Below are 6,546 nucleotides of genomic sequence, written 5' to 3' on the forward strand. Positions count from 1 at the left end.
GGCTGGTTTTCTTCCCAATTTGTTGCTATTATGTTCGTAAGGACTTTACTGAAGTTTGTAAATAAATGATAATTAGCTAATGTGTCGAGAGTTAATAAGATCTTTTGAGTCGCCTTTTTTGTAATGCAAAATAACTAATTCATTACACCATGCTTTGTGAAAATTTTATTTTACTAAATTTAATCTCTTTTTTACAATTTCACTCAGGCTAATAATAAAACCTTTACAGTAACTCTAATTTAGAGTACATTTGGAGCTTCACAAACTATTTTATTACTTTTTTGTTCCACCCACATCCTGAGCTAAAACAATTTTTTTTAGAAAAATTCTTAGGTTCGCTTTTCTTTTCTTTCTTTTTTTTTTTTTTTTTACTAAATCCACTATAAAAAAATTATAGTAAAACAACACTTTATTTTAACTAACAAGTAAAATCAAACAGGACCAAGCTAGGCTTTCCAATACACTAATCCGCTAAATAAGGGGCCACTATATATTCATGAGAGAGACTTGACTCAGACCTCCTGAATAAACTGAGTTAACAAGTGGCATTAGACCCATTTTAGAATAAAAATTATGGGGCCGATCTTGAGGTGAGGCTCCTGAGGACCCCGGGAACACTGCCGTTGAGAGCCTGTGTGAAGGGGTCCTCAGGCACAGCCGCACCCCGTTCTGTAACAGATATGGCCGCATGTGGCTCTTCCATATAAGAACCTAATCCCATTCGATGTGTATGGTGATTTGACCCAGGATTGTGTATATGTTATACGTGAGATAAGCAGGACTGGCAATGGAGTGTTCTTGGCCTAGTTCGATTCAGTTGTATATGGCTGTCACTCTATATTGTCTTTAAGTTTCGTATAAGTTAGTACATAAGGCGATTTGATATACTGTATAATAGTATAACAAGGTGAAATTTGAGGGAGTGTTTACTATATTAAGAATTGTACTTTTTATGAAAAATTGGGGAAGGGGGGAGCTCTACCCTAATCTTCTTAGTTGCACAAGCTAAGTAGCTAAGCTCGTAAATCGAATTTATTTCTTAGGAAACCAGATATAAAAGCTCGATTGGCATATCACCTCTGATATTAAGTAAAAATTTTTATTGCAACAAAAACTTTTTCTTAAAATTAGCTATCTTTAATTTGGGGGGATGTTATTTCTACTTTCTTTCACAATACTTTTTACTTTCACTATATTAATATTTCGATAAAATCTACTATTCAGGAAAATAAAAAATTAGTTTTCTTATAATGTTTACACTCTTATAACAAAAGTAAGATTACTGATTTCAAGATAACCTGAATTATAGGTACTCTTCTCGGTGTAAACGAGCTGTTTATTCCAAGCTCTATCTTGCCTTCCAGGTACACTTTCCAGTACACCTACTATGTTATGACTTATCGCATCTTAGGTTAATGAAAGCGACGGGCGATATGTGCACATTTTAGAGCTAAAATCAGGTTGTCTTATTAAAGCAAACCTTACTTTTAAGTCCACATTCAAAATTTGTATCCTTAAATTTATTCGTGATAACGTAAATTTTATTGTAACCCATCTTAACCTATATATGTGCTGCACCTTGATCTAATACTTTAATGGAATTATTTCAATAACTTGTTCTGTAAAAGTTATCTTAATGACGGTATACAAACTATATAATATAGGTAAGATTTTTCGTGGTTTATCGTTTAAAAAACAGGTTCCCCTAATTAGACTAAAATACCGCCAAATTCTTTGAATTTAGAGCACATAGCTGTTACTAATCAGATATAAATTTTTCTTAAAGGTATAAGAGGGTATCTAATCCTTGTTTATCTCCTTTGTTTGTTAACTTATTAATTAAGATGGGTTGAATTATTTATCCTTTAAAAATTGATTTCACCCTTTATAAAATTAAAAAATCATTGTTGGTTGGCATAAGAGTTAAATATCGATTTGTATTCACTCTCCCTTCAAGTATAACCGCGACTGCTGGCACAAGATTTAGCCGGAGATAATTCAATTTACTTTTTCCAGTTTTCACTGATGTGAAAATAATACACACTGAGATCTATTAGAGCTTGAAGTTTTAAACTTGCTAGCTTGAGAACACTGAAATTTTCATATGTTATTAATTGAAAAGCGAATATTTAAAGCAAGAATCAAACTTATATTTATGTTGATAAGATGGTTGATGTTTAATCCTATATTAATTTAAAACGTGTAAAGTAAATTTTTAAACATAATAAATTTTTGTCTTAAGTTTCTTGTATTATATGTATACATCCATAAACCAACTTATACACAAACTTATACAAAAATTCAAAGATAATAGAGGTAAACAATATTATATAATCAGGATCAAGTCCAGTCCACTTCCATCTTCCCCCCTCATGGTCCCGAATACCAACTATTTAAAAACATATGACAGACATTCTTAGTGTATATCCACAAGGAGACCCATCTAATTTTACAATCTACTGTCACATGCGGCCATATCTGTTACGGAATAGGGAGCGGCTGTGCCTGAGGACCTCTTCGCATGCGCTCTCAGCAACAGTGCTCTGAAGTCCTCAGGAGCCTTACTTCAAGATCGACCCCATAATTTTTATTCTTAAATGGGTCTAATGCTACTTGTTAGCTCAGTATATTCAGGAGGTCTGAGTCAAGTCTCTCTCATGAATATATAGTGGCCCCTTATTTAGCGGATTAGTGTATTGGAAAGCCTAGCTTGGTCCTGTTTGATTTTACTTGTTAGTTAAAAATAAAGCGTTATTTTACTATAATTTTTTTATAGTGGATTTAGTAAAAAAAAAAAAAAAAAAAGCGAACCTAAGAATTTTTCTAAAAAAATTGTTTTAGCTCAGGATGTGGGTGGAACAAAAAAGTAATAAAATATTTTGTGAAGCTCCAAATTTACTCTAGATTAGAGTTACTGTAAAGGTTTTATTATTAGCCTGAGTGAAATTGTAAAAAAGAGATTAAATTTAGTAAAATAAAATTCAACTTTCCAATACACTATTCCGCTAAATAAGGGGCCACTATATATTCATGAGAGAGACTTGACTCAGACCTCCTGAATATACTGAGTTAACAAGTGGCATTAGACCCATTTTAGAATAAAAATTATGGGGCCGATCTTGAGGTAAGGCTCCTGAGGACCCCGGGAACACTGCCGTTGAGAGCGTGTGTGAAGGGGTCCTCAGGCACAGCCGCACCCCGTTCTGTAACAGATATGGCCGCATGAGGCTCTTCCATATAAGAACCTAATCCCATTCGATGTGTATGGTGATTTGACCCAGGATTGTATATATGTTATACGTGAGATAAGCAGGACTGGCAATGGAGTGTTCTTGGCCCAGTTCTATTACAGTTGTATATGGCTGTCACTCTATACTGTCTTTAAGTTTCGTATAAGTTAGTACATAAGGCGATTTGATATACTGTATAATAGTATAACAAGGTGAAATTTGAGGGAGTGTTTACTATATTAAGAATTGTACTTTTTATGAAATATTGGGGAAGGGGGGAGGAACATATTATATTAAATGCTTGTAAATACTCATTCTTGTGAAGCTCATAAGTTTGTATAAGAGAAGTAAACGGAGTTTAACCGCTTTAAGTAGAGGTTAGAAGCCTCTTCTCTATCCTGAATCTCTGAATAAGCTAGTCTTGGAGGACATATTTTGAGTGCAAATCAAATTTTTTTATTAAACTATAGCCTATAGTTTGAGGTTGGTAGGTTATCTTCATTCAAGGGTTCCTTGAGCTCATTCGTAGTAAAGACCTAGAAGGATGATTAGAATAAAGAATAGGCCTACTATTCTTCAAGAATAAACATTAGAAATTTCTAGGATATATGCGACTGGAAGGATTAGGGTGATTTCTACGTCGAAAATCAGGAAGATAACAGCAATTAAGAAAAATCGTAAGGAAAATGGTAAGCGGGCAGATCCTTTGGGGTCAAATCCACATTCATATGGTGAGTTTTTTTCTCGATCGATGATTGTTTTTTTTTTTTTAGCTAGGATGGAAGCTAGGATTATCATGGCACATCTGATTAAAAAAGTTAGAATTGTAATAAATGATAGAATGATCTTTGTTTTTTCTAGAAGTTTCTAGTCCTCGTGATTGGAAGTCACGTATACTGTGTATACTAAAAAAAACTTAGATTCTAATATGAAATCGAATTTCCATGATAAGAGCTTAAATCTTAGGCATTTATCTGCCATTTTAGAACGAAGTGGGCGAAAATTGAAGGTATTTTCCTTCTTTTTTATACACTGAGTGAATAAGTAAGTGAGCCTGTATTGTACTTCTGCATCCAAAAGTAAACCTGCTATTATTCTATTTCCTGGTGCCTTCTCTGTTTTCATTTTTATAAGAGAAATGTTTACATCATCTGTTGTTACCTCAGGTGTTTCACTAGTGTCGACTGAAAAGATAGCTGTTGTCTTTGATGTATACAATTCTTTGTAAAATTCTTCAACTCTGTTTACCATCCTATCTCTACTGTACATTTAATGACTTCATCGTTTTTGTCTTTCAGTGACATAATTTGTTGCTTTCCTCGTACCAATTTACTTCGGACCTGTTTCAAAAATTTTCCGTTTTTGATGGTTTCTTTGATTTGCCCCATGTTTCTCTTTCTTTTTTTCTTCTCCTTGTCTCTTGTTGATAACCTTAATGATTCCTCTGGTTCTCCTTCATCTTTGCTTTTGTTTCCAATTGCTTTCTTCTTTCAAGAGCCCCAGTGTCTTTTCCGAATACTTGTAAGCCTGGGTTGTATTAGCTTTCCCTACTACCTCCTCTGATTCTCTTCGCATTTTTATTAGTCAGTCATTCATATCAATGTCACACTCAGCATAACTTAGATCCTGAAATCTGTTTGTACTTTCTGAGAGGTTGCTTTGTTTTCACTTACTTTTATTGGGCATATCAATATCTTTTTATTCTTAATCATGTTCTTTCTTTCACTTCTGAAACTGAATCTGGCTGTGCAACCCGCCATTCTATGATCATTTCCTTTATTTACTTTGTTGATCACCGTGACATTTATCTGCAATAATGAAGTCGATATTATACTTCGTTTCTCCATTTGGACTTCTCCAGGTCCATTTCCTTCTTTTGTGATAGAATATGTTCATTACTCTCATGTTATACATTTCAGGAAAACTTACCTCCATTTCTCCTGCTTCATTCTCTTCACCAACTCAAAATTTTCCCATACATGCTTCTTCATTTTTTGATTTCCCAGCTTTTGCAATGAAGTCTCCCATGAGGATAGTATATGTGGTATTTTCTTCTTCCATAATCAGGGAGATGTCATCACAAAATGTTTCTTTTTCTTCATCTGAGCTTTGAGACGTTGATAAATATACTTGTATTAATTTCAGGGTATATTTTTTGCATAGTTTAACTACAACCAATGTGCTCTGCCAGATAAACTGCTGAGTTTAACAATGTTGTCTGCAAGATTTCTGTTAATTAGAAATCCTACACCACTAACTCATTCAGTTTGCCGTCCTTTGTAATAAAATAGGTGGGTGCTCTCTTGGAGCTGAACTACTTTTTCCTTTTTTCTGCAGACCTCACACAAACCTGGAATATCCAAACTAATGTCTTCTAATTCAGTCTTTAAACCGTGCCGTCCCGGCGACGTGAATTAACGTCCGCACATGATGTGCATTCATTGCAAGTTGCATAATTTTCACATTTTTCAAAATTCGCGCCTGATTTTTGTTTCGCCCGTCTATGCAAGCCTCACCTACTCGCCGGCAGGCGGATAATCCCCTAGACCCAGATTAACCCCACCTGACCCTGTGATCCTCCACTTACCTGTCAGCAGTCACCCAGGTCAGACATGGCGCGTCGTGGGCTGTCAGACGAGGAGATACAAGTCGCCCTGGATACCTTTACAGGGGATAGTGATTCCCCACTGGACAACGACACCCTAGATGTCGATTACATGCAGCCTGAGGAGGTTACCAGCAGCAGTGATGAGGAGGTCCCTTCCCCAAGGAAGGTCAAATATATAACATATAGGAGGGCAGGGGACGGCCAGCCTGCACCACGGGCTGCATCTAGGCAGCAACACATACCATCAGATGAGGACGAGGACGAGGAAGCTGTACATGGTGGCGTATTTTCCTGGCTGGGGAAGGAAAAGATATCGCCACGTGGGACTGGGACAGACGTCACATCGCGACTGTTCCACAGGTATGTTCCTTCTATGTGTTCTGTGGCAGGAAGTAGTGGTGTGGGGATGGTTAGGGCAGCAGAAAGTGAAAGTGTTGGGGCGGGAGAGCGCAGACAGATTCGTGAAAGCGAGAGTGGTGTGGGGGAGGCAACACTCTCTCTCTCTCTCTCTCTCTCTCTCTCTCTCTCTGTATATATACTGTATATATATATATATATATATATATATATATATATATATATATATATTAGGATAAGGCTTACTGTAAACCGTGTACTACTGTGAAAGCAAATGTCTAACATGGAAAAGGCCAGAATGTAATGTGAGAAGTACTATAAAGGGGGAGAAAATAAATTCAGAGGTGAAAA

The 6,546-nt window shown here is 35.9% G+C and overlaps 1 non-coding gene across 1 annotated transcript; it reads right to left on the minus strand.

The window, feature by feature from the left end:
• Positions 1 to 1,353: 1,353 nt before the first annotated feature.
• LOC145394584 (small subunit ribosomal RNA) lies at positions 1,354 to 2,152 on the minus strand. Its single transcript, XR_013896442.1, has one exon. It is a non-coding gene; the product is annotated as a small subunit ribosomal RNA (ribosomal RNA).
• Positions 2,153 to 6,546: the final 4,394 nt, after the last annotated feature.

Source organism: Coenobita brevimanus, chromosome 27 (genome assembly GCF_032717465.1).
Source record: "Coenobita brevimanus isolate Jiangsu-jjx chromosome 27, ASM3271746v2, whole genome shotgun sequence".
NCBI classification, from domain to species: Eukaryota; Metazoa; Arthropoda; class Malacostraca; order Decapoda; family Coenobitidae; genus Coenobita; species Coenobita brevimanus.